This window comes from Rousettus aegyptiacus, unplaced genomic scaffold (genome assembly GCF_014176215.1).
Source record: "Rousettus aegyptiacus isolate mRouAeg1 unplaced genomic scaffold, mRouAeg1.p scaffold_m13_p_6, whole genome shotgun sequence".
NCBI classification, from domain to species: Eukaryota; Metazoa; Chordata; class Mammalia; order Chiroptera; family Pteropodidae; genus Rousettus; species Rousettus aegyptiacus.
In genome coordinates, this window is record NW_023416309.1 from 3625792 (window position 1) to 3652881 (window position 27090).

The 27090-nt window shown below is 48.9% G+C and overlaps 1 protein-coding gene across 2 annotated transcripts in view; it reads left to right on the forward strand.

Moving 5' to 3' along the window:
• Positions 1 to 27090, forward strand: part of GRID1 (glutamate ionotropic receptor delta type subunit 1) — a 661749-nt gene that overhangs the window by 87479 nt on the left and 547180 nt on the right. The gene's annotated exons all lie outside the window — the stretch shown is intronic.

The following is a 27090-nucleotide window of genomic DNA, read 5'->3' on the forward strand; positions in this document are numbered from 1 at the left end:
AAGGGACTTTTCTCACCTGCTCCTGCCGCCTTGACCCTATCGCCCATTCACACAAGTAGTGGGGAAGGCTTGGGCCAGATTCAGGCAGGACTGGGGACGGGTACAGAGCCTGGGGGCTCCCCAGCTGCATGGACATACTGGAAATCTGTGAATGTGCTTGGGGACCAGACATCGTAGTTTTGGGGTTGTTGATGGCATTTGGGAGTAGTCAGGAATGATGTGTGTTCATGGTTCATGATGGAGTTTGGGGGAAGAAGAGGGATGTGCTTGGGGAACTTTCTGTAGAGTTCTTGATGCTGTGCATTGTAGGTTGATGGCAGGTCCTGGGGTCATAGCTAAAGTCATAGGTATGCTGGGGAGTTGATGATGATAGGATATTTGGAGAGGATCATTGTTTGTGTGCTCAGGGGTGAGGACAAGAGAGGATGGGATAGATACTGTTGTCTGGGGGTCACTGGTGCTTCGTGCTTGAGCTCTGAAGTGTCTGTTGTCTTAGCAACCCAGGGGGGCAGCTTGGGCCTGAGCTTCTTTGAGGGGTTCCTGGGCAAAGGGGCATCTCCGTGGGCTGGGCCTGGGGGGCAAGAGGAGGCCAGGGTAGACATGGAAGGGGGATGCTGAGTCAGAGCAACCAGGAGCCAGGGATGCAGGAGGCTTCTTCTGAGCGACTTTGCAGATCCTCAGGGTCATTAGTTGCCGTTGTCACCAGGTAAAGTGCAAAATGAAAATTGATTGTCAGAGAAGATTGATTCGTTTGATGTCTAACCAAGAGCAGCCTTTTATTGCTGTAAAATGTTGATTTCCTCTTGCTGCCAATGACAGGTGAGTCTTGGTGGCACTGAAGGGAGACAGACCCTGGTTTAGAACCTACAGAAAACATGCCTGTGGATCCCAGGTCTCTTCCTTCCATCCTCCATGGCTGCGGGAGCAGACTTAGTGCCTGATTTCCCTCATAGGGCAAGAACAGATCTGTGGGCATGCCAACCATGCAACAGGGCTGGTGGTAAGACTCAAGGCTCTGGATTCAGACACAGCTGCTTTCAAATCCAGGCTGGGCCACTTAGAAGCTTTGTACCCTGGGCAAGCCTCAGCATCTTCATCTGTGAAATGGGAGGGATGTAGCTACTAAGTCTTTGACTTTAAAACACTCAGTATAGTGCCTGGCACAGGCTATCAGGGCTTGGGGTGGGTCTACCTGAAATTATTAGTAGCTGATATAATCCAGGGCTCAGATCACTTTCCCGGTAGCAGGATTAATCAGGAGTGAGCATGAAATTGAAGGCAGGACATAGGTCAAAAGAGAGAGAGAGAGTGGTCAGAGAAATAGCAGCCTAGTGAGGACAGTTCTTTAAGATGAGACTATGCCCAAGGCAGGGGTTTCAGGAGCTCATGCCTACTAGTGGGGGCTGAGCCAGGCTGGCTACCTTGGAAGGCATCAACAGACCCAGTTGGTTCCCGGGGTATGGCCAGGGAGCTTCTCCTTACCATTAATACTTTACTTCCTTAAATGTGGCTAGGAAGAAAAAGGCTGGGCAAATGCAGGTCTCATTTGACTGATCCCAGCCCTCTATGGCAGACAGCAATGTTCAGGGGATGTTCAGAGAACTTACTGGGGATTAGGAAGCAGCTTTCCCTGAAAGCTTCTGGATGGCAAAGGGTGCAGTGGCTGCAGGGTGGAGGGGCTTCTTCGTCTGTGGGGCTGAGGAGGAAGGGGCACTAGTAACACAGTGAGCGTGTGGGAGGTCTCTGTGTTGGGCATCTGTCTGCCCGCATGCCTGCCTCTTTGTTGCTCTGAAGGAGGCAGGGGCTGGGCCTGCAGCTGCCTGGGCAGAGCTGTTCCTGCGTGGGACACGGTTCCTGTCTCTGGTCACCGCTTCTTCATTCCCACTCATCTCAACAGTCCATGTGGGGCATCGGGCCGGCCTCTCCTGTGTGGGAAGATTGTGGATGTCTCATTCTCCAGGTGGAGTAGCAATTTGTCTGGGAGGTGTTCAGGGAATGGGCCTGGCTGGCATACAGCCCCTAGAGGGGTGTGGTGAGCTCGGGCTGGGTATGAGCTTAGTCCAAGGGACCTGCACCCAGAGTTGCGTGGTAGTGGTGGGAACAGCATGGCCCAGGTGTCATCCAGCCCTGGGCTGGTCTTTAGCCTGTAGAGAAGGGGGTAGACTCCAGCCCTGGTGGAGGGGGAACAGCCAAGAGACAGACAAAATCTAGAGTGGACAGGCAGGCTGTTCCAGAAAGTTTCCAAGCCAAGGAATTGCTTCAGAGAACCAGAGGATGAAAGGAAATGACAAATGGGTAAAGGGATCCCAGCCTTCAGAGTGGGGGACGCTGAAGTCTGAGGGTCCTGGGGTTTTACCTGCCGGTGGGGCTGAACTCTCAGTTCCAGGATGTGGTGGTGCTGCAGTTATGTAGAGACGTTGGCACTGAAAATAAGGTGAATGGGCAACCTGAGGTCCAATGAGGAAAACCAAAAAAAAACTTGAGTGGAGGAGGGGGTGGAAAGCCTGGATTCTGCTTCTAGCTCTGCCATGAACTTGCTGGGGGTCCTGGACAAGTTTCTTCCCCTCTCTGGCTTTCAATTTGCTCCTCTATAAAATACAAGCCATGGCGTGGAAAAACCGTTCGAATAGTTTCAAGCAATGGATCCTTTGTTTAAATGAAATGTTCTACAACCCCTCCTATTCTTAACTGAGTGAAGTGGGTGGGGTAGGGGCGTAGATCAGTGCAATACTCACCTTCCACCTTATTGCAGGACTCATATAGGACTCAGTGGTCAAGCCTGTCTTCAAACCTTGTTTACAAATACTTGTCCTAGATTTAAAAAATTGTACACATTTTTAACCTACTTTTATTGAACCCTTGAGATGTGCCAGGCACTGTTCTAAGCACTTTACAAATATTAACTCGTTTGCTTCTTACAACTCTAGGAAGGAGGTAAGGAAACTGAGGCACAAAGAGGTGAAGTGACATCTCAAGGTCACACAGCTCATGAGTGGCACAGCCAGGATTCCAGCCCAGGCAGTGGGGGTCTAGGTTCGGTGTTCCCACTGTTCCCTGTGGTCTCTAGATGATAGCAGAAAGAGGTGGTTTGTTCTACTGAAAGGCCACCTTGGACGGGACTCAGGGACTGCTGCTGCATGCGCCCACCCCAGACAGAGTCTCTGGAGACTGTCCTTTGGGGCTTGGATCTGGATGAGCTGGAGGGGCGGGATCCTCCCTGCTGCAGGCTCACTCCCCATGTCCTAGCTGGGACCACCAAGGCCCAGTGACGTCCATCAAAGGCGAGTTTATAATGGCAAAGTTGCAAGCGTTGGTGAGTAGGAAATTGAATGCGGGAGTTTCTCGGCCAGGCACACTCTCTACCCACCAAATTTATTTAAGCAGATAAAATGCAGAGGGTGTAATGTCAGATTAATGGATAAATAACCGTTCTGGTTTTTGGCAGGATGGCAGGGAGCGTCAGTGAGAAGCCTCATTATGTGCTGCTCTGCCTCGAAGAACGAGCCTCGCGCAGCAACCCCAGCACCCGGGCCCGCGAACAGAGCATTAAATTGTTGGAAATGACTCCCCTTCACTTGCAGAACAAAGATGTTTTCTCCAGAATAAATTGACTCCCTCTCAGAGCACTGAGCCCCGGTTTCCCACAAATGCAGCCTATGCTGTGGCTCAGCCGGCGAGGCGAGGTGGCGAGGTGGCGGGGGGGGGGGGGGGGGCGGCCATGCGGGCCTGGGAACGCTGCGCGCGCGGCGCCTCCTGCCCCAGCGAGGACACTGACCCGAGGGGGTTCTGGCTGCTGGCTCTCGGTCGCCAGGCCTCTGCGGCATTGGGCAAAAGGAGCCAACCTGCAGTTCTGTGGACAATGCAGGAGTTTCTGGAGGAATGGGGATGAAATTAGCGCGCGTTGAGAGGCAGTGTGTTGTGGTTTGGGCTTTGCGTTGAACGTTTCCCGGTTTGCGTGTTGCTCTGTAGCTATGCGACCTTCAGGCAAGTTATTTAACCTCCTAGAGTTCAGCTGTTATCAGTGAAATCGGGATGATGACCCTTCTCATCTGGGGTGGGCAGTAGGGGTAATGAGATAACGCAGACGATGAGTCAAGGACTTCTGGCAGCGCCAGCCACAGCCAACTTTTGGGGGCAGAGCCATGGGCGCACTCCTGCCAAGGTTCCTCCTCCTCTCGCTGCAAACCTGCCCCCCAAAGTGGGCGGGATGTGGGAACCTAGGAGGCTGCTGTGCTGCTGGGTCTTGACCTTCTGGTGTGAACCAGGGTGCTGGGCAGAAGGACCCAATATCCTCAAGGAGGCTGGGGGAACAAGGCCCCCTTCAGGATCCCCAAGGTTAGTCCAGTGCCTGGCAGGGCCCTGGCTGTGTGGACCAGAATCTCGGGGGATACTTGGCTTTGCCTTGGGGTAAATTTAAAGACAGCAATTTTGAGTTGCTGCCCTGTGTGCCCTGAGCGCCCTGGGCGCAGTAAGAGCAGGGCTCAGAGAGGCTGCCCAATGGAGATTACCTGCTTTTTGCTTCAGAACAGCCCTTTTCTTTTTTCCTTCCTCCTTCTAGAAGCTATGTGGGGCAGTGGAAAGAGCAGAGACTTTGAGGCCAGACTCACTACTGACCTCCTAGCTGTGTTGTTTTGAGGAAATTGCTTCCTGTCTGAGCCTCAATTTTGCACAATACAGACACTGGAATAATACTCCCCGTGTTTTGGAAGTCTGGATATGAAGAATAAAGCTCCTGGAGTAGGCTCTTTGGGCACTTATGTTCTGTGACAAACATTTGTGAATAGCTTACTCTATAGTAGTCCCTGGGCTGGTCCCCAGAGATGCAGTGATGAACAAAGCAGCTGTGTTGTGGCCTCTGGGGGTTGGACTGGGGAGCAGGGCTGACTTGTATGCTGGTGGTTGCTGAATGCATACATGTCTCTGTGTGCCACATATGTGCACCTGCACTGGGCCTTCAAGGGTAGGTGACCCAGGGTTCTTTTGCAGGCCTGGGGACAGGGAACTGATTCTGTCAGGATCTGGCCTTTGGGGCAGTGGGCTGCCTCTGTCTTGCTCTGCCTTTCCCCTCCTCCTCACCTGTTCCACCAGCGTTTCTGACTCATTTAGTCTAGAGGTTGGAAAAGGAAAGTTCAGAAATGCCCTGGGGTCTCAGCTCAGTCAGATAAAGCCTGCTGCAGGTCCATGAACTGAGCTTCTCCTAGCAGGTGTTATCAGATGCTCTTTAGGTAGTAGAATCCCACGTGGGCAGAGCAGATGAGTTCTCTGTCCTCATGGAGCTTTCAGTCTTCTGAGAAATGATGGTTACTGAACACTTTCCCAGTATCAGGCTCTGTGCTAGTAGTGTTATTCATGTCTAGCCCTCACCACAAAATGGACAGTCTGTGGCCAGCTTTGAACCCAACCCCATTCCCATGCTGGCAGGTCTTGTGTGCCCTCCCTCTCTCCCAGGATCCTGTCAGTCCTGCCAAGATAGAACTTTGGGCTCAGACAGGGTGCATTGGAACTTGACTCTATCCTGTTATGTTGCAAGTCACATAACCTGTCTGAGCCCATTTCCTCATCCGCAGAATTGGGATAATACTTATAATATCTCCCAGGGTGTGAGGAGAAAGCACTAAACAGAGAACCTGGAATGTCGTGGGGCTTGTCCGTGTGGCTGGGTGTTCTGTTCCCTGGGGAGTGGGCGCGGAGGTTCCAGGCTTTGTTCTAGGGTGGCAGCAACATTCTCTGCAGCCCTAGCCCCTGCCACTCCTCAGGTTTTAGAAATGATTTGGGAGAAATTGGGAGACATAAAGCAGGCTCCCTAGGCACCATTCCATATCCCACCCGCCGGGTCTTTGTTTAGCTCCAGATTAAAGCCCAATCAGAAAACACAAAACATTTCCTTCATGGCAAATGAAGGAACTGTCTGTCTTGTCAGCTTCAGAGCTGCCGGTGAGCGTGAGGCTGATAATTGTGGAGTCCGACTGTGAGAGCTTCCCCTGGGAGGCTTGCTTTCCATCACTGTCCATGCCTGTTATCGTGGTTATCACATTCCCAAGCAGACTCTGGGGAAGTGGGGCTGACCCGTGATTTTCCATTTTTTGGAGGTGTAGCTCCTATCTCTACTTGCCTACTTGTTCTGCTGACCCAGCTTCTTACAGCCCTTCCTGGCCTGTATCTTGAGCCTTCTGCAATGTCACCTGGTATTGGTGTAGTTCATTTCAGTGTGTCTGTGTCCACACTAGGACCATGAATTCCTGGCAGAAGTGTGCCGCAGGGACCATTAAAAAAACTCTAATAAGGAAGGCAGTGGGGCACTTGGGGGGAGTGCAAACTTCAGAGGCAGACCTGGAGTCTAAATCTAGCTCTATTACTTGCTGTGTGACCTTGGGAAAATTACTTAACTTCTCTGAGCTTTGCTTTCCTCATTTATAAAATGGGAGTGATACTGGTACCCCCTGGCTGTAATGGTTGGTATAACGTTTATCATGAATTCATATCCACAATGTGAAGCTAGCGCCTGGAACGTAGTCAGTGCTTAGGAATGCTGGCTCATAAGTGGCAAGAAGCCATGTGGACAGTGCCCAAACTTTTTTGTTAAAAGTAGAGCAGAGAACAAGTAATAGGAGAGTTGCCCAGGCCACTCCACATGGGTGTCCCATGGGTGGGGTAGTCTACACGGGCTGGGATGCGGAGGTGGACTCATGGATGTCTCAAGACCAGATGAAGCTGATTCTATCTGAGTTCATGACAGACTAATTTTGGTTGAATACATGCCAGCATATTAATTTACAGGGAGAAAACACTGTCTGGGCTCTCACATACTTCTCTGATGAGAAATTCCAGTAGGAAATTTGATCTTGGCCAGCTTCTCTGTGAGCCAGTTGATCCGGCACATGTTTATCTGCATTGGAAGGCCCCTCCTGGATGCTTCTAAGGAGCCTCCTGGATCACTTTTGGGAGTCTTCTCAGGAAAGATGTCAGGATGTGGCCTCTAACTGGCCTCCTCTACTCACTCCACTTTCTTACTTGCCTCTTTCTATTCTCTTTCCTCATACCTTTTCTCTTCCTTTTCTCTTTTCTCTGTCCTCCTCCCCAATATGTGAGATCTCTCTCTCTCTCTCTCTCTCTCTCTCTCTCTCTCTCTCTCTCAGACGCACACACACATACACACACACGGGCACTATTAGGGATGCAATTCCAGCTATGCTGTAGGCTTGATTGACTTTGAAATAATTAACTTTTTTCTGAACTGGAACTTTCAGATTTTTTTTTCTCTCTCTTGGGGTGGTGCTCATTTTCTGTTTATCTTTATAATTTATATATTAACATTTATATAATTATTTATTTATATGTAATGACTCTAATGATTCAGAGACATTTTGGTTTCTGCGTGCAAGTAGTTTACAGACGCATAATAGGAAGGAAGTGCAATAGAATGTCCTCAGTGAACATAGGCAGATGCAGAGTTATGAGAGAGGGGAGAGTAAAAGACTGTGAAGTCTGGGAGCAACTAGTTCCATTTTTACACATTTGGGGTAACCTATTGAATTGATAGCTTGCAAAGGAGTCAGCCAACAATGTCTGTCCAATGGCAGGGGCCTGATGTCATCAAAAGAAGCAAATCCATGCTCTTATGGGTTCTCTTGAGTTTTTGAGGGCAAGGCTATGGAGCACAAGTGACAGACTTCCCCTTGTCATGTCAGCTGGTGTCCACCTGTCAACTCCCACTTGTGTGAGGCTACAACTGCCCCATTTCCTCATTAGAATACCTCACTCTCTTTTTCTTTGAACTATAAACATGATTCAATCATGACACTTAGCATTTCTTTTGCATATGAACTTTCTTTAGATAGGTTATGTCTCTTTGATTTCTAATCTCAGTTTTTCATTCAGTTCTAGGAGCTCTTCTGTTGGGCTTATGAAGATAGCTACAGTCTGTTTCTGTGTCTTCTTTGGGAATCATAGCCCCTGAAGTGTCCTGCATTTTTTCTTATATTTGTCATTCTTCCCATTAAAAAAAAAGCCTCCACTCATTTATTCTATATTCCAGATATGTGTGGTTGGTGGTCTTATTGTTCAAAATATCAACATCTCTTTCTGGGAGGATTTATAGGCTGTTTCGATTATGTCATCCCTTGCCATGTGACTTACTTGGGCCAATGAAACGGGTGAGAGTGACATAAGCCTCTTCTGAACAGAAGATTTCAGAGCTGGCATGTTTGATTTTCTCCTTGCCATGAGAGATGGGAGCTGCTTTCTTAGCCTGGATAAAGATGCCATGGAATAAACATGCAGTGTGAAGGGAAAATAATCTTTCATTGATTTAAGCCACTGAGATTTTGGGGGTGTTTGTTATGACAGCATATCTTAGCTGAAACTGACTAATACAATATTAATACAAACGTTTCTCAAATGTTTTACTGGTACTTTTTTTTTTGGAAGTACCAATTCTGTTTTTCACTGCTTCCAGTAATTGTTTTATTAGAACCAAAATTATTAATTTTGTTTTGACCTCTGGTATTCAATTGATATAATGTCTTTTTTTCTCTCTCTCTTTGGAAACAACTGGTAGCATTTTTCTAAAATCTTCTTATGCTCTATGTGTGAGTCTATTTTAGGGTTGGCTATTCTGAAATTGTACTCTTTTTCTTTATTAGACTGTAGGGATTTCATTTCTTTACCTATTTTGTCATCTTTTGAGCTTTCTCTGTAGTCTTTTTTTTATTTTGCTGAGAGATTTAGCAGCCTCAAAGGGTAGAAAGCTAGGCTATAAGTTTGGAGTGGGACCTCCACCTCCAGGCCCCTTGTTGATGGTAAGAAACGTGTCGTTTGAGGCTGGCACGTTTTTGCTCATCACTCTTGGTCTTGATGATACTCTGTTTCAGAAATTGCAGACAGTTTTAATTGGATCAGAGGAAGAAAGTCCTTGGCACTGCCCCTCTGTTCTTTTATCTTCTTGGAGATAATCCCTTTAGGTGTCTGGAGCTGGCTCTGGTGTCACCTTCGTACTTGGCCTGCCTCTTGCCAGGCTCTCTCTGGTTGCCTCGCCATGCTCTGTAATGATTTCTTGTGTCCTATGCATCTGGCCTGGATGTCCTCTTTCAAACCTTCCCCATAATATCACTGTTCCTACTGAATGTGGTGCCTATAATAGAACTGACATCTGGCCTGTTCATCAGGAGTCTCTCCCTGCTTATCCTGGGTGTCACACTGTTAGTCACCTCACAGTGGCCACATCTGTCTGTTGGGTGATATTCATCTTATAGGTGGCTAAACCCAAGTCTATCTCCCACAAGCTCTCACGGAGTTTCACCTCTTCTTATGCCTTTGGCCTTCTAAATCTCCAAGCCTCCATCTATCTCCATTGAATTATATTTTGTTGAATATGGCCCATTATCTCAGATAGCTGAGATCATTTTGGACTCAAACACTGTTATTCAGTGTATTAACTCTCTATGCAGTGGAATAAGTACAAACAATGTCTTCTGCCAAGTCATTCATAAAAATGTTGAATGGAAAAGTCTGAGGACAGAGCCTTAGGCATATCACTAGAGACACTTTGCTGGTTGTTATGAATCATCCTACTTTAAATCTGGCTAATTCAATCTCTGAATCCACCTAATTGTACCTCAGAGAGGACCATAGAAAACTTTTTTGAAATCCAACTCTACATCAAAGCCCGAAGGTGCACATTCTCTAGGTGAATTCATGTTGGGCAAGAAAGTGATCACATATTCCAAAGGGTCACTGAGCAGAGTTGAATGAAGAGGAACAAACCGGGGATAGGGAAGTGCTCAAGGACTAATGGTCGCAAGGGAGCTGCACCATCCCTGAGCGTGAAGGAGCAGGGGTAGGGACTGTGTTTCTGAGCTGAGAGAAGGCTGCAGCAGGCAGAGAGGGGCTGCCAGATGGGAGCTGTATCCTTTGATGAGGGAACACAACCACTGCTAATCCAGGCCTCCTATTGCCTGCTGATGTCTCCCAATGGTTGAAGCCAAATAGAAGCCAGAGGCAAAGAAGCCAGGAACGGAGTCTTTGGAGGCCAGCTTCCCAGGGCACACAGCAGGATGGATTGTGAGATGCAAGCAGAATAAGCAGCTAACCAGGTTAGGCTGTGATCATGTACACTTCTTCAAAAGTGCTCCCTAACTTCCATGTGGTACTACACTCAGTTACTTATTAATATCCCAAACAATCCTGTTAATTCAATATTTGATTGCAGGCTGATTTCTTATAATAGAGAGAGGGCTTCTCTAGCTGTTGTAACTTGAGGATTCTCTTGCTAACAGGGCGAGTTTAATTGCATTCGTGAAGATGTGGTGACATTTACATCATTTTTGCAAATTGGATCCATGTGAGAGCCAGCTGGGCTATTCCTGTGGGATCAGAGCCCCTGCCCTGGCCAGATACATGGCCTCAGACCAACAAGAGAGGGAGAAGAATAGGCAGAGACCCCAGAGTGAGAGGGTTTAGGTGGGTGCCCATGTAGTTGTTCTTCTGCCCTGGGCTGTCCTGAGCAAGGAACAGACAAAATTCACGCAGACACACCTGTGAGGCCAGGAGAGTTATGTCAGCTTCTGAAGAAGTGGACAGTTTATTTTCCATGCCTACTTTTGAAGGAAAGGAAGGGTTGTGAACTGAATGATCCTAGTTTCCTCTCCAGGAGCTCTGGTTACAGGCTGTTGTGTGCATCCTGGGGGAGGCAGTGTGGTGGCTGAGGGTATGTAGGATGTAAAGAGTTCTCTCTAGCTGCGACATCCAGAGCCTCTGCCTGAGAAGACTAAATTGGATTCATATGGAACAGTGCTGAGGATACCCCAGGATCCTTCGGGGGCAGTGCAGGACCCCTCTGAGGCCCAAGGTGGGCACTGGGCAAGCTGGTGAGGGCAGGAGGAGGAAGGCCTCTCTAGCCTTAGAGCCCGACCAGGCGTGCACATGGGGCTGCAAGGGAGCTCCACCAAGGCATCGCGGTGGTGCAGAGTACAGGGAAGGCATCCCTGAAGGGGCCGGTATGTGTGTGACACTGACCTCAGCCATGAGGTACGGAGATAATTTGTTTTAATTATTAATTTTAAAGTAGAAATACAATATAATTATATGGCAAAATCTTTGAAAAAGAAAAAAAAATACTCCCATTCCTTAATCCAACCAGGGCTACCTTTCAGGCCTTTCTCAAATATCTGTGATTCCTCAGGGAATGGAGGGCAGGATTTATAGTGAGGTGACATTTGGTGAATAGAGGGTCCATGGGCCAGAGATATAGTGGGAACGTTAGGGAGAGAGATAGGCTACTGAAGGCAGGCCTGGCCTTAGGGATTGGGGGCCAAGCTCAGGCAGGACTCATCTATAGTGGGTTCCCTCATACAGCTTGCCCTGGAGACTAGTTCCTATCTGGGCTTTCTGTATCCTTGAGGCTTTCTCTTGTTAATGCAGGTTGCTATCAGTGAGGTAACCAGCAGTACCTAGGCAGGCACAGCCAGTGTGGGTCCCTTTGTGTCATGGCTAGGGTGGTGCAGCAGGTGTGTGTCCAGCCAGGGCTACCTTTTGGCTGTTTCCTTTCAGGCCTGCTCTCAGGACCTCTGGTCCCCTGGGTATTTTTGTGGCCTAGAGGGGAGCTGTTGGACATCAGACAGGAGATGACAGTCTCGAGTGTTAGGCAGCTCTGCCAGCTCAGGAGCAGCTACAGTGGTTCTCAAACTTCATGTGTTTCAGAATTACCAGAAGTCTTTAAAAAAAAAAAACACAAATTTTAGGTCCTCTCTTGAAAAATTTCTGATTCATTAGCTTTGGGTGGGGCCTGAGAATTTTAAAGATACTGAATTTTAGCAAGTTCCTAGGAGATACTGATGCTCTTGGTCTGGGGACAACACTTTGAGAGCCACTGGCCTAGAGGAAGAAATTCAGGGAAAATCCTAGTACTTACAGGTGGTGAGAGAAGGGATCAGTTCTCCCAGGTGATGAGGCCATGTATCAGCTTTCTTAGGTGGTGAGAGCTTGTGTTGGCTGCCATGTAGAGCTGGTGAGAGAAGATGTTTGTTAAAGATGGTGAGGGAAGGGATTGGCTAACACAAATAGTGGAAGAAGGTGTGGCTAATATCAGGTAATGAGGAAAGCTGTTTGTTATAGGTACAGGAGGCACTGGAAGGTGCTGGATGTGACAGGTGGCAAAGAAAGGTGTTAGTGTTAGTGGCTGTTGAGGAAAGCTGTTGGCTTCATGTAGGCATAGGTGATGAGGAAAGGTGCTGTTTGTTGTAAGTAGATAGAGAAGATTTGGGGCTACCAGGTGAGAAGGAAAGCCGTTGACAATCACACACATGAGTCGGGGAAGGTGTCATCAGTTTCAGGTGGAGAGGGGAGGTACTGGACCTACTGGTTGGTATCAGCCACTGAGGCTGAAGTGGCCTCCGGCTGCCAGGTTCAGTTGCATGTCCTCCCCTTTCCCCTTTCCCAATGCCCTCTGGGCCTGGCCTGTCTGTCACCCTATATTGCAGTATAGCCGGGGTCTGAAAAGACCAGTGGAGCTCCATGGCCCCCTTCCTGGTGGGTAAGTGGCAGTGGAGCTCTGTGGTGGGAAGGGCTTTGCACAATAGCATGCTGGACATAAATAATGCATATGCCACTGAAGGATGGCTCCAGGAAGCGTAACATCCCAGCACACATTCAGGAGGCACATTTCGATGCAGAAGCCACAGGAACTGTCCTCATCTCCGTCTTTTATCATTAGTTTCCAATTGAGAATCATAGCAGTTCAGGTCCTGGGGCTCCAGCATGCTGCCTGTGGGGAAAATAGTTCTCCCAAGTGCAGATGTGGGATTTGGCGCCCAGTGTTTGGAGCTGGCAACATGCAGATGAGACATTCTTGGGGAAAAAGACAGAGCTGTCAGCTGGGCTGAGTCTGATGTCCCTTGTTTCTATAGCTACAGTAAATGTAATTACCAAAGAGTAACCCTTTGTGGATTTCATTGTAACCTCAGATAGCTAATGACATTTACTGGGTTTATAGCAATCTGGGACAAAATGCTCATTTTGAATTTAACATGAGTAATGCCATTTTCCATCTTAGTTAAGTACTTTGTGTCATAAAAGAGTTATCTACACAGAGCCCCCGGTCCTGTCAGTAAACATATTACAAATATTATCACCATTTATTTTCTGGATGAAAGATGTGGTAAAGGCCCCGAGAAACACTCCTCCCTTATATTATAACTCCGCTCGGAGACTCAGCAGATTCAGCATGAAATCATCGTGGAGATAATTCAGGCTATGCACCAATATCGCACATGCAGCCAGAGGCCCCTAGAGACAGTAATGTTATCTCAGGGAACCCAAACTATGTAAATACGTCCTTCCGCCACCGGCCACGGTAGGCGTCAGACAGTGTCACTTATCTACCAGCACAAATGATGGATGCTGAGCATCTTTGGTATAGAAAAATTGTAAGCCACTGACTGCTGCTTGTTAGTAGGAAGACATATCTCCATTCTGTTCCTGGAGACATAAAGACTTTGCACACCAAAGTAGAGTTGGCATCAAATCACATATTCATTTACTCATCCATTTATTCATGTGGCTTGCAGATCTCATCAATAATCATTACAGTGCAGTGTGATGGGGGTTCTGATGGAGGGGTACCAGGACCACTGGAGCAGGTGGAAGCACAGCGGGAGAGGCACATGAACTCCCTGGGGGAGTCCCGGCAGGCCCCCGGGGAAGTGCTGTTCAACAAGGGCCTGGGTGGGTGTGATAGAGTTGGGCAGCCTGAGGCTGAAGGAAGGTGTTCTAGGCTGGGCATGACAGTGAAGCTCTTCTCAGGCCAAGTTCAGTGTCACTGGCTGGAGAAGGCACTGGCATTGCTCTGTCTCTCCTTGGGCCCATCATTGCTTCAGAGGTCCGTGGGATGGAGGGAAGAGCCCCAGTGGGCTCAGAGGCTTTTTACCTGGCTCTGCCAGTAGCAAGGCCATTTCAAGTAAGGCGTAGAGCATCAATTTCCCCATGTATAAGATAGGACACTCATATCTGCTTCCTAGAGGTTGTAATGATGATGACATAAAGCAATGCACCAAGATGCAGGTGCTGTTGCAGGTTTTGCTCAAGATATTTACTTTAGGGAATGAGCGCACCCATCGGGAGAAACACAAACCTCCAGCGAGGTATGTGCTCACAGAGCTTTCTAGGATAGCCCTTGGCCCAGGTGGACCTAGAGAAGCCTCAGCAGGTGCCCAACCCTGAGCGACCTCTTGGCTGCACAGGTATGTGGGAGCTATCTGTGTCTGTGCCAGGTGTCTGTGTTTCCTGATCCCTGGTGATACCATTGAGTGACCATAGAGGCAGCTGGGTGATTGAGGGCCAGTTTCATTGTGGCCGCCATCATGTTTTGACTCTGACTCTTGTCAGCAGTGGTTGACAGACAGATTTGAAAGTGAGACCTTTGCAGGTGGTGTTCCTGTATTGCCCTTCTTGGTAGTGGATTAAGTGGATTCAGGTGGCAGTGCCCACCCTGAGTCCAGATCCTTAGGCTACTCTGTCGGGGGCCCGACATTCTGGGGACACAGGCAGAAGAGTGCTAATCTAGGATTTTCCAAGAAAAGCTGGGTGGTGGCCCTTCAAGGCTTGGGGGTACTAGCTTCTGGCAGAGATGAGGGGCCTGTGAGCTCTGGATATGGGGTTTGGCTGTAGCCTTGAAGTGCATAAATTGGGGTAATTTCGTCATTGCATATAAAAATGCACTCAATTTTTAAATGTTTTTTGGACAGGGTTGTTGAATGTCCGTATTGGGGAACTGAGACACAGCACACTCACCTGAGCTGTTTCTATGGAGAAAGTCAGAGGTTCTCTGCTGCCCATTGAGACCATCCCTGCCCCCTCCCCCCATGCAGAGTCCTCTCTGCCGCTCTTCTTCTGGAAGTCTGTGCTCTGAGAAAGTAACAGTGGAAATGGAGGGGCTGCTCAAAGGCAGCAGGAGGGGAAAGCTTAATGCTGAGGGGATCCTGGAGAGGGCACCTCGTGCATTCCTCTGCCTCTGCGTCAGGTTTCCCTAAATGCACTGAGCAGAGGGACGTGAGCCGTGTTCGCAGTCTGGTGGAGACTTGTCTGCATGGAGGGAATCTTGGCCTCTGGAGACAATGCCACACTGGCTCCTGCCTTTGTATCTTCTTGGTGTAGCATTCTTTTTGGACCTATCCATCCATCTATTCATATAATCATTCATGTAATTCATCCACTTATGCAATCATTCATTCATTTCTTCATCCATTCATGTGTCCATTCATTAAACATTGATGAAGTTCTCTATGAGCTGACCCTGTGCTAGTAACTGGATATTGGAAGGGTCTATTGTGTGGAGGCAGACATGTGAGCAAATGTGTAGAATGGGACTTGGAGGCCCAGTAATTGGGTGGTAATTGGAGGCTTTCTCAAGGAGATGTCTGGGCTGAGTCTGAAATCAAAGAAGGCAAAGCAATGGTTGAGGGAAATGAGTTCCAGGCAGAGGGGACTGCCTGGGCAAAGGCACAGAGTTCTGGAACAGCCCTCTACTTGTGGTGGGGGAGGGGTGGGGAAACAGAGGCCAGTCGAGATCAGTGGAGGACAAATGGAGGTGGACAGTGGTGGGAGAAGAGCTCTGGTGGTTGGTGAGACCCTCCATGAAGGTGTGAACTGTTGACCTTTTGCTCTAGGGCTGAGTTAGGGGCACAGTCAGGTCTGTGTTCTGGTAGATGTGTTTGATGTCAGAGCTAGAGAGCGTGAGGTGGGAGTGTCGATGTGGGGAAAAACTTAATTCCAGAGGGGCCCTTGAAAGTAGGACTGATGGTGACCCCAGCGGGCCTGTGGTGGCTGAATGCTGGGCCCTCTCCTGCCTCCCAGTCCTAACCCAGGGCACAGGTCCTGCTGTCAGGAAGGGACACCCTGGGAACCCTCCCACCTCCTAAGATTCATATAGAGGAGGCTTTAATATGGGACCTTTTCCCCATCTCATGGCATCATGGCAGTCAGAAGGGGAAGGTATTGGGGGATAGGAGGGTTTTCTGGGGGCTCTTGTGGGCTGCCCTGCACCAAGGTAAGTGTAAGCCTCAGCCCCTTGTGGCCTTGGCCCCTCCTGTAGAGAGGGGCAGGTATGGGGAGACCACTGCCTTCTCCTGGGAAAGCCAGGGAGACTGTGGCTCCATTTCCCAGTGCCCGTAGGTGCTAGGGTGCTGTGGACTGATGTGCTCTCTCCAGCTCCTTCAGTCCTGACAACAACTGGCAGGTGGGGATTGTCACACCTCTTTTATTGATAGGAGCTGGGGCCTAGAGAGAGAGAGACTGATTTATTTGTGGTTCTCTGACCAGCAGAAAAAGTAGGGATTTCTTCCAAGTCTGCTAATTCCAAAGCTCAGGGCTATTTTTTGTTGTTGTTGATTCATATAATATTGTTGTTTCAGCCACTCTAGGCAGTACCCTAGTTACCGCACCCCCTCCTCCCAGTTTGTTTTTGCACATCTGCCTGAATGTGGCTGCCTGCCTGGGCTGAGGCCAGAATGCTCAGGCAGCCATCAGCCTTCTGAGGGGTGAAGATAGGTGATGGTGATTGGTCAGTGGCAGAAGCCACCTCATTAGATACCGCCTCGCATCTGAAGCCACTCTTTCTGCGCTGTCTCCTTGCTTCGCTTGTAGGTTTTTGAGAAGGAGTTTAATCAGCGAGGATGGGAATTCCATACGTTCTGAAGTGGGAGACACCATGAGGGGTGGGCAGCCCCCTCTATAGGTGGTCCTTGGGTCCAAGGATTTATTTCTCAGGCTCCAGAAATGAGGTCCAGACTGAGGCTCAAGTCCCTTTGGCCTCCTGTTCTGACCAAAGGAGGAGTTCTAGCTCTGTGCAGAGCACACCATCCCCTGCCCCACCAGGACAGTGCTGACTTTGCCTGGGCCCTGGGACAGTGCTCCTCCACTGCCCAGTCATGCCGGGGCCTCTGGGGCAGGATCTGTCGATGAGCCAACTCTGTGGAGGTGGTTGTGGCATTTGGCTGTCAGAGTGGTTAGGGCCACATTTTGGGCCTGCCTGGAGGGCCTGGAGATGGAGAGACAGTTACTAATTCCTGTTTGGTATTCAAAGGGCCTGGCTTTAGGCCTGTGTTGGTTCTTTCTGACTCTGCCAGGCCCCCTTGAGGGCCATCCATCATGTCTCTCTAGCTCATGGCTTTGTGCTCCCTACGGCCTTGTGGGCCTGCCCTCACTAGTCTCTGCTTTGCTTAGTGCCACTGGTTCCCACACTCCTCCATCACTTCCCCTTCTTGACCTTAGATTCCAGCTCCTGTCTCTCTCATCTTGGTCCTCCTACTTTGGAGAGACCAGATTTCTCAGTCATGACCCCTTATTGAAGACTCAGGACTTCTCTTTCTGGCCTGCTGCCCTTGGAGAGAGTATCCAGCCAACTCTTTGGATTTGGGGGACTAGTTGGGGTCTATTTTTGGTGATTAGTTTGAGAGTTCATCTGTTCGTTCATCTGTCTGTACATCTATCCCTCTACTCTTTTGTCTTTCCTCCCATCCACCATCCACTCATCCGTTCATCTGTCTATCTGTCTGTTCATCCATGCATCCAGTCATCCAGCCAACAAGTATTTTTTGTCACCTACAGTGTTTCAGGCACAGTGCCAGGCACTAGGGCCGCTAAGGAAGATGAGGCCTTTCTGCATGTTAAGAGATGAGTCCTTTTCTCATCTGTGGAGAGGGGCCATCAATCACCCTCATGGGGCTATTGTGAGACCTTAATTAGTGACCCAAGGCTGTCTGGGGCTTGGGCTACACAAGGCTTCTGAACAGGTAGACTCCACAGTGGTTACTACTGCAGGCTATGTGAGCTAGGCAGGGAGGAGCTAGGATGTGGCTTTCGAGAGGCACAGGGTGCATGAGGCAGAAGCCCTGGGTGGTTGTGACCCAGTAGCCCTAGGAGGAGGGATGAGCCTGGGGGAGGCTGGGGTAGAGAGCTGAAATAAGAGATGGACAGTGGGGATGTCAGCAAGGGGAGATTCTGGGCTCCATGGCCCTATGTGGTTGAGAGGACCCTCAGGCTCCTCCCACGGTCATACCCCACCACCCACCCTGTGAGCTGGTTCAGGGATGGCCAGGTTTGGAGAGAGCCGGCTGGAGTCATCAGAAGCTCCCCTGCTTGTTTCTTCTGGTGGTAGCTGAGGCCCAGTCCCGGCCTGGGCTTCTCTCAGATGCCAGACTCACCATCCCCATCACCAGAGGAGCCACAGAGAGTGAGGAGAGTTATTTGTACCAGGCCTTTAGTGAGCCCAGGTGGGTTATGTGGGTTCACAGGGGCCCTTGGTCAGAGGGTGGCAGAAGTGGCAAGGCTAGTGAGGAGAGATGAGGGGAGCACTCCTTCACTCCCAGATGGGCCCTGAGCTGAAGCCAGAGATGCCTGGGGGTGGGATGGTTCTGGCCAGGTCTGGTGCTCAAATTATGGTGCGTAAGCATCTTACACACGTTTGGTATAACTAATAAAGGTCACGATAATTGGAGAGTTATGATAATAATAATAATGAGCCTTGGGAATAGTTGACTATTTTAGGGGTGGGGCAGGTGCTAGGATCTAGGTCCCTGGGTGACAGCATTCTGATCTTCCGGGGCACTAGCCCACATCATGGGCCCTTGCCCTGAGGCGTTTCTGTGCTAGCCAAAGTATGGGTGGGTGGGGAACATCTCCTGCTCCCTCCCCTTGTGTGGAACCAATCCTTGAGAGCCTGGGAGAAGAGTTTCCAGGTGTTAGGAGCTGGACACAGGCCTGCCAGTCTTTGAGGAGCCTCAGACCTGCCAGGCCAGGTTCCTTGTGCCTAAGGTACTTGTCATTGCTTTCAAGAGACAGGAAAAAATTAAGACACTGAATCAATGAGACAGGAGGCTAATGGCCCTGGGTGGCATCAAGCCTCCAAGTTTAGACCTGGTGCTCCCTTTAATTTGGGGTGTTTAAATATTTACCTGAAATGGAGGGGTAAAATCTTTTGGGCTGCAAGGCTATTCTGTCAGCAATGCACTGAGAAATTCATTAAACCATAGTTAATTAGGGGATGAAAGGTACATATATAGCTCATTAGTTCAACCCACATAATTTAAATCTCTGAAGAATTCGAGGACTAGCTCAGCTCAGGATCCCAGAAACAATGTCTTGAAACACAGCCTCTCTCTGTGGCTGCCTCTCTGGGACTGTGGGTCTGGGGCGGTGGGTGGGGTGGGCGGTTGGTTGTCCTCCATCCATCTGTCCGTCCAGGAGAGGGGAAGTTGCTGTGGGCCTTGCTGTCACTCCTGTTTCTCACTGGAGTGAGTGGTGGCCTGCTGGCTGCTCTCCTGCTGCAGGAATGATAAATGAGGCTGCGCAGCCCCCTCCAGCTGTGCTGCTTAGCATAATGGTGCCATATCTGAGCAGATTTGAAGCTGCATTGAATCTAACTCCTAGATCGAGGATATTATCCCCAATTTAATCTGTAACTATCAGAGAAATCAGGGTTTGCGCATCAAATCCCCATGTCTCTTTATCAGACAGTGGTTTTTGTTCTGATGCCTGCCTGGGCCTCTGAGGAGGCTAGGGCTGGCCTGGCTTTGCTGAGCCCTGAACATAGCCTTGGGTTGCAGCTGACACCTGAAAAAAGAGCCTGCTCCTTTACAAGACCCCTCCCTCTAATTTGGGGCTATGATGGGATTATTGATTTGCCAAGGTTCCTGTGCGTTCTTACTGTTTCTTGGAAAGTGGGGTTGATTTAGAAAAATTCCCTGTCCTGGCCCCACCATCTTGTGCTCACCTTGATTATGCCTCCAATTTGGAAATAGAGATATGGATAGGAAGGGAGGAGCCGTGTGTATGTGCTCGAGCGAGTGTTTGCAGAGGGATGGCAGTGAGGGCTGGGGTGGCTGGATTAAATATCTTAAAGGATGGGTGTAGTTCTGCCTAGATGGTGCTGGGGGCTGTGAGTGCCTGCTGTGAGGCTTTCAGGTGAGAATCACACCTGGCTAATGAGTAGCTGTGACACTTCTACCAAGTAACTTTCATCTGCTAGCCTCGGTTTCCTCATCTGAAAATTGGCAGCAATAATCCCAATTCCCAGGCTGTTTTTGAAAATTCAGGGAGGCAATGCAATGGAAACTCTTTCTTCAGGGCCTACCATAGAGCAATTGTTCAAAAAGTGTTAGCTCTTTTCATTAGTATTTTTTGTTAACTTTATCTTTGAGCCTCAGGTTCCTCACCAGTTAAATGGCATGAACATTGCCTGGCTCATAGCGGGATGTGAGAGGCTGAGTGCCCATTGGCACCTGGCACACAGGACCGAGCTGACCAGGTGGCTTAGGGGTCATGTAGGTGCATGAGGAAGGGCGAGCAGGGCTTGGCAGTGTTTGGCCTGTGGTAGGGCTCTGGAGTAACTGAGACTGCAAATGTCCAGTTGAGGACACCCAACCCCTACTGCAGCCTCCCCCAGTGGAACCTCGCCCTACTGAAGCCCAGCCCCATGGAGGTCTGGTCTGTCAAACCATATCTTTCCCTCTACCTTGGGTTTGGTGCCTGTTCCCAATGGCACCACAACTGTGCCACATTCCCTGCCATGAACCACATTCTCCAACACGGTTAGCAGTGGCACTGAAAGTGAAAGGTGACGAGTACTGTGCCTGTGTCTGTGACATGTACCAGGGGTACGTTCCCTGGAAATGACTGACATCCTCATCTTCACCCTGGGAAGTGGGTGCCCTTGGTTCTTGTTCTGTAGTCCGAGTGGGGCTGAGCCGGGGCCTGTCAGGGTGAGGCCTCATGTGAGGTGTCCCTCCTCTGCAGGCAACCCTGGAGGTTGCCGTACCCCACCCCTATTCCCTCCTGGAGGTGGAATTGTGTCAGGCTCCCTGCCTGGCTGACCTGCAGCCTGGCTCCCCAAGGCTCTCAGCAGCTAGGGTTGGGGTGGGGAGGAAGTCTCTTTGTTCCTCCATGTTCTTTTCGGCATCATATGGGACTCTTGCCTCTATGATCTAAAAACTAACCATCGTGTCCTCCTGTCTCTGTGTCCTTGTACATGCTGTTTTTTTCTATTTGGGATTCCGGACCCTATTCTTTACTTGGTGAGTCCAGCTCAGCCTTCAAAGCTCAGTTTACACTTATAGAAACCCCTAACCCTGCCAAGAGAGGTCATGCCTCCATCAGATTCTACTGTGTCCTCAGAAGCTGGCTCAGGGCTTGGCATATAGTAGATGCTTAACAAGGATTTGTGTCCTGAATTAGGACACATTATTTCCATCTGTCTGTGTTATATCCATGTCTCCTCCATGTGATTTGCTGAGGTAGAGCCCTCTGTGAGGGCTGCTTGATCCCTGTGTCCGGGCAAAAGCATCAGGACATGGAAAGTGCTTCCTGAAGATTTGTTCAACTTGGCAAAATGCCATCCCCCACTCTGTGGCCATGTCGTGTCAGGTTAGAGTGTTTCCTGCATCTTCTCAGGCCAAGCTGGGCAAGGTGTCCTCAAGCTCCTGTCAGGACATTGCCTGCTAGTACTGGCCTCCCAGGGGCAGCGGCCAGAGTTTGTCCCAGTAGGACTTTGAATAGGGACTTGCATTTAACACTCATCACTAATTAATTATATTGTAAAATTGAGACTCATTTCCATTACTCACTGATGAGAAAATTAAAGATCTATTGATATTGCAATAATTAATTGAACAAGAAAATGTAAATAACTATGCAAACTCTTTCTGAGATTAAGTCCGTGCTGTTAACTCCCCAAAGGTCAGATAGTGGTGAAGAGTCCTGCTGAGGCCTAGGGGCCCTGGTTGTCCATCGAGGAGGGAGTATAGGCTGATGGTAGTGCTCTCTGTGGCCAAATGCTGCCCAGAGGGGTTGGACCTGTGCCTGAGCTGTTGGGAGCCCTGTAAAGGTGCCTCATTCCTAACTGCCAGAGATGAAGGGGCCCCAGCGGCTAGGGCCAAGAAGGGTTGGTTTGGGGGCTAGGCTTACCCAGAGGAGCCAGAGTCACTGCAGGGAGCACGGAGCTCAGAACCCAGGGCCAATGAAGATAGTAGGAAACAGAGCCCTCAGCTGGGCTGGGCGAGCCCAGAGCTGATGGGCTGAGAGATCAGGAGGAGAATGGTAAGTGACTAATCTTCACGTAGAGGGCAATGGGGGTGGCTTAAAGCACAGGTCTTGGACTCCTCATGGGAACATGGGCAACAGCTACCCTTCAGCAAGAGGTGGTCCCTCCTTAGAGACTCATTTCCTGGACTTCAGGAAATGGACGTCAGACTGTCTCTTCTTGTGGATCTGTCAAGAGACAGTGTTTACTCAGGCTACAGTTCCTCAGGGCCCCGAAGGGCTTCTCAGGGGCTCTAACTTGGCTCAGCAGGTAGTGTTTGGGGTGCTTGGTGGAAGGAAGGGCAGCATGTGAAATTAAAAATTTTTCATGAATGCATCTTGCCATGCCACCATTTCAGCAGAGGTGCCCCAGGGGCTCTAGAATGGCCTGGCTCCCACCCTCCTGGTGATCTTGGTAGCTGGGCTGGCCATACTCTGGGTCAGGGATACAGCTGTGCCCTGAGCTTCCAGAATGTGTGGTGTACCTTGCCATTCTCTGTGTTGTGTTTAAGCTATTCCCTCTGTCAGAGAATCTTGTTTTGTTCCCCCTGATAATATCCCATCCCCTTTAAGATTTTGCTCCCTTCTCAGTGCTCACACAGGGTCCTCCCCCACTGCCCTGCACTTTGCTCTGCAAAGACCAGGGCTGGTGCTGCTGGGGTTCCTGGAGAGAACATGCAGTGGGATGTCAGCATGGCTGGGGGCCCAACCTGGCCAAGGTCTTCTTTTGCAGCAGCACCCCCCCCCCCCCCCACACACACTGGTGCTTCAAGTCAAAAACAAAGACTGGACCTTGACTTCCAGGACCTATGGTGATGGTGGTACTACCAGTTATTGAAGGCCTACTATGTGGCAGGCCTCATGCCAGACATTTTATACACATCTTCCCTGCTCTTCAATATAGCATGGCAAGGTATTATGACAAACTCCATTTTATAGATGAATAAATTGAGATATTGAAACATTGCCTAAGAGGAAATATTTGCAAAACATATATCTGATAATGGATTTGTATCTAGAATATATAAAGAACTTTTACAACTCTGTAATAAGAACGATCTAATACAAAATGTGCAAAAGATTTGAATAAATACTTCACCAAAGAAGATGCACAAATAAACACATGAAAAGATGCTCAACACAATTAGTCATTAGGGAAATGCAAACCAAAATACAAGATAATACTTCACACCTACTGAGATGGCTATGATGAAGACAGATAGGAACAAGTCTTGCGAGGCTGTGGAGCAACTGGAACTCTCATACACTGCTGGTGGGAATGTAAAATAGTGCAGCTGCTATGGAAAACAGTTTGACAGTTTCTTAAAAAGATAAACATATACTTAACCATATTATTCAACAATTCTGCTCCTAGGAAGTCACACAAAAAGTGTTAATAGCAGCCTTATTTATGATATCCCCAAACTGTAAACAACCCAAGTGTCCATCAACCAGGAAACAGATAAACAAAACTGGGCATTATCTATTCAGCGGAATACTACTCAGCAATAAAATAGAACAAAACACTGAGACATGCTACAACATGGATAAACCTCAAACACATTATTCTATGTGAAAGAAGCCAGACACGAAAGACTAAATGTTGTATGGTTCCATTTAAGTGAAATTTCTTCAAAGGGCAAAACTATAGAAACAGAAAGCAGCTAGTGGTTGCCTTGGGCTGGAGGTAGAAGCAAGGATTAACTGCAAACAGGCACAAGGGAACTTTTTGGAGGTGATGGAAGCATTCTGAAACGATAGTAGTGATGATTGCACAACTGTATAAATTTACTGAAATTCGAAGAAATGCACATTTAAAATGGGTAAATTTTATGGTATGTAAATTATACTTCAATAAAGCTGTTTTAAAAATCTTGCTGAAGACCATAGAGCCTGCAAATGGCCAAGACAGAACCCAAACCAAGGCTAGCCTTCTTCAGCCCCTACCTCTGGCCCCCACTGCCAGGTAGGGATAGAGAGGTCAGCCTGGGCTGGATTTGAGAGACTTCTGCCCTTGCAGGGTGCAGGTGAGGTTACAATCACATTTGGTGGTGGGTGGAAGACTAGGAAGTTGGAAAGTGCCTCCTGGAGGGCCCAGGGTTTTGGAAAGGGTATGTGCGCACATGTGTAGGGGTGCGTGAAGGTCTGGACTTGGGGTAGGAAGGTTGAGTGGGCTGGCCCAGCAGCTTCAGGTCCTTTCTGCAAAGTCTACTTGTATGCATATCCCTTGTGCTGTTTCTCCCCTCTACCGCACTACCTCCCTCCCTTTAATGTTCCTCTACTGCTATTGATTGGACTGGTGGTTCCACCATCAGTGAGCAGGCAGGCAGGTATCGAGTGCAGCGATCTCCTGCAGAATGCATCTTGGCTCATTAAGGAAGCTACGGTTCCCTGAGCCTCCAGAATGCCTGCCTGTGGTATTTTGCTGTTGGGCAGAGAGCTGGCTGGACGATGGAGGCCCACTTTCTCACCCTCCCATTCCTATCATTGGCAGTCCAAAGTGCAAATGAAGCCTGGTGTTTGCTGCCTAAATATTTGTGGAATACTGCTGAGGTCAGAGGATGGAAGCAGCAAATGAAATTAAAGATTTACACAAAAATACCAGCCAAGGGAGGGCTTGGGCCACGGCTCTTCTGTGTTGGAGAAAGGGGCTTTTTTTCCCCCTTCCAAGAAACTTAGTTTTTATAGATTTTTAAGGCAAAATGCATGAAATTTTAATCTATTGCTTTACATTGCATCTTCAAAAGTTGTTAGTTACTAAGGAGCAGGTAAACTGAAGATACCGGCACTTAAGTGTGTCTAGATGCACAGTTGGGGATTTTGGAAAAACCAATTCCTTTGCTTGGCTTTTATTCTGATAGCCCTGCTAGGCAGGAGGGCCCATTATGTAGTGTGGGGAGCTGCGGTCCCTGTAAGGTAAATTAGCAGGGAACAAAAATGCTGGATTGGAGTCATCTCAATAATCCCGACAGCAGCATACTTCTGTTTCTGGGCATGCCTCTGGTGAGACCACTCATTTTACATTGATAAGGGTAAGGAAGGCTGGAGCATTGCTTCTGGACCACTCAAAGGCTGGCAGGAAAGAGAGGATCCACTCAAAGGGTAATCAGAGTGAGATTAATGAACTTTCTTTATAAAAGTGTGGGCAAGGTTAAGGAGACCAACTGACATTTGTTGAAGTGCCTGGGCCAGTGCTGCTGGGGAGCTCTTACCTTCCCTGCTCACCAGTGAGCAAAGAAGAGTTTGGATGTCTAGAAAATCATGGATGCAGCCTCACCAACACAGCAAGAAGGGAGCAAGGGAGCATCCTCCAGCTCTCTGCTCTTACCCTCTCATTCCTGCCTGGGTTCCCTTTGGCTAAATCCCAAAGGAAATGGAAGGATAGGAAGTCCTGGTGATGCCAGTGGTCAGCCGTCCAGGGCATAGGTGTGGCTTTGGAGGGAGGGTCATATTGTTTTTGCTCAGGCTCCCAAGGAGCAGAGCCTGGAACAGGGGTTGGGGTGTGTGGTCTATTGAGGGAAGCAGGTTAGAGAAGGAGAAAGAGCCAGGCAAGGATGCAGTGTCATGTCAGTGTAGCCTGTCACAATCTAGAGACTCTGGGACACAGGGTTGTTCCCATTGGGGGTAAAGAGGCGGTAGCTTTTTCTACCACCTTGACAGTTGGTCTCTCTGTGAGCTGCTCTTAGATGGGGAGTGGGCCATCACCTCCAAGCAAGGTGGCTCCCTCAGGTGAGGACAATTTGCTGGAGAAGGGGGCAGCTATGACCCTCAGTGCCCCAACACTTAAAGCAGGTGGGAGTGGGAACACAGCCCACTCAGAGAAGGGCCATCACACCACAGCATGACTTTGGGGGAGGACAGATGTCAATTAGCAAATGCCTCCGGACTGTAGAAACCCAGCCCCTTACTGCTTAACTGGCTCACCTGGGTATATAATCTGAATGCCAGTCTTCTCAGAAGCTACATTGAGCCTGGATAAGCTTGTGACAGCAGAGCCAGAGCCCACTCTGAGGCTGATGGATTTCCCTCTCAAGCTGGTTGGGGCTACTTAGTTTTAACCCAAACACTCCTGCCTGCCACTTAGTTGGTCTTGCTTCCTGTCCTGTCACTAACAGAGAAACCTCTGCAAAGGTCTGGCTGAAATGCACCTCTGGTTATCCTGAGAAATTATACTGAAGGATTCCTGCAAGTGAAGAATTTTTGATGAGGATATTTATCAGAGACTGGCATTAATAATACATGCTGCATGATTTTTTTATTAGAGGAGCCACATAAATGTGGCCGCTTCAACTTTTTAACTCCTGGGAAAGCTTGAAGTTGGAGGGAATGGGGTTGTGGGAAAGTGCTTGGCTAATCAGTTCCCATTCATATGCAAAGCACTTGCTTAGATGAGTTCATCAAAATTTAGTCAGTTCTTAAAAATATATATATATATTTATAGACTCCCCTCCCTGGAAAAGACCATGACGAAGATGGATAGTGAAAAATGCAAATTATTAATACCCTGAAAAGGAAGCCTCGTACTGAGCCCCGCTAAGCATTCCCTATTCTTTGAGAAAAATAGGCATAAAAATGCACATTTATGCTATAGACTTCTTTACTTGCCGTTACTAAACTATCTCGCTCCTCTTATTCCAAATGCTTCTCAGTGTTTTCTTTGGAGTCTGGCCTGATTTGTCCTAGAGTAGTGGGAGTTATAAGGGTGTTTGGGACATGGAGCAGGGGAGGAAGCCAGTCTTGCCTCAATCATGCTGGGTACTATGCAGGCTCTGGTTTTGTGAAATAGTATTGAGCCTTTATATCAACTCTGCCCCCATTATAGAGACTGGAAAACTGAGGCTCTGAGGGATGTCCTGTGACTGTGCACTGTGTCAGTTCCTAAAGGAACAGCATTCTCCAGCAGGTCTGAAACTGCTCAGCTTTGCCTATCTGTTGGTCCCAATATGATGGCTGCTGTGTTACTCCGGGGCCCCTCCTGGCTTCCCAGTTTTTGCATTTTTACAGGGATGGGGAGCTAAAATTCAG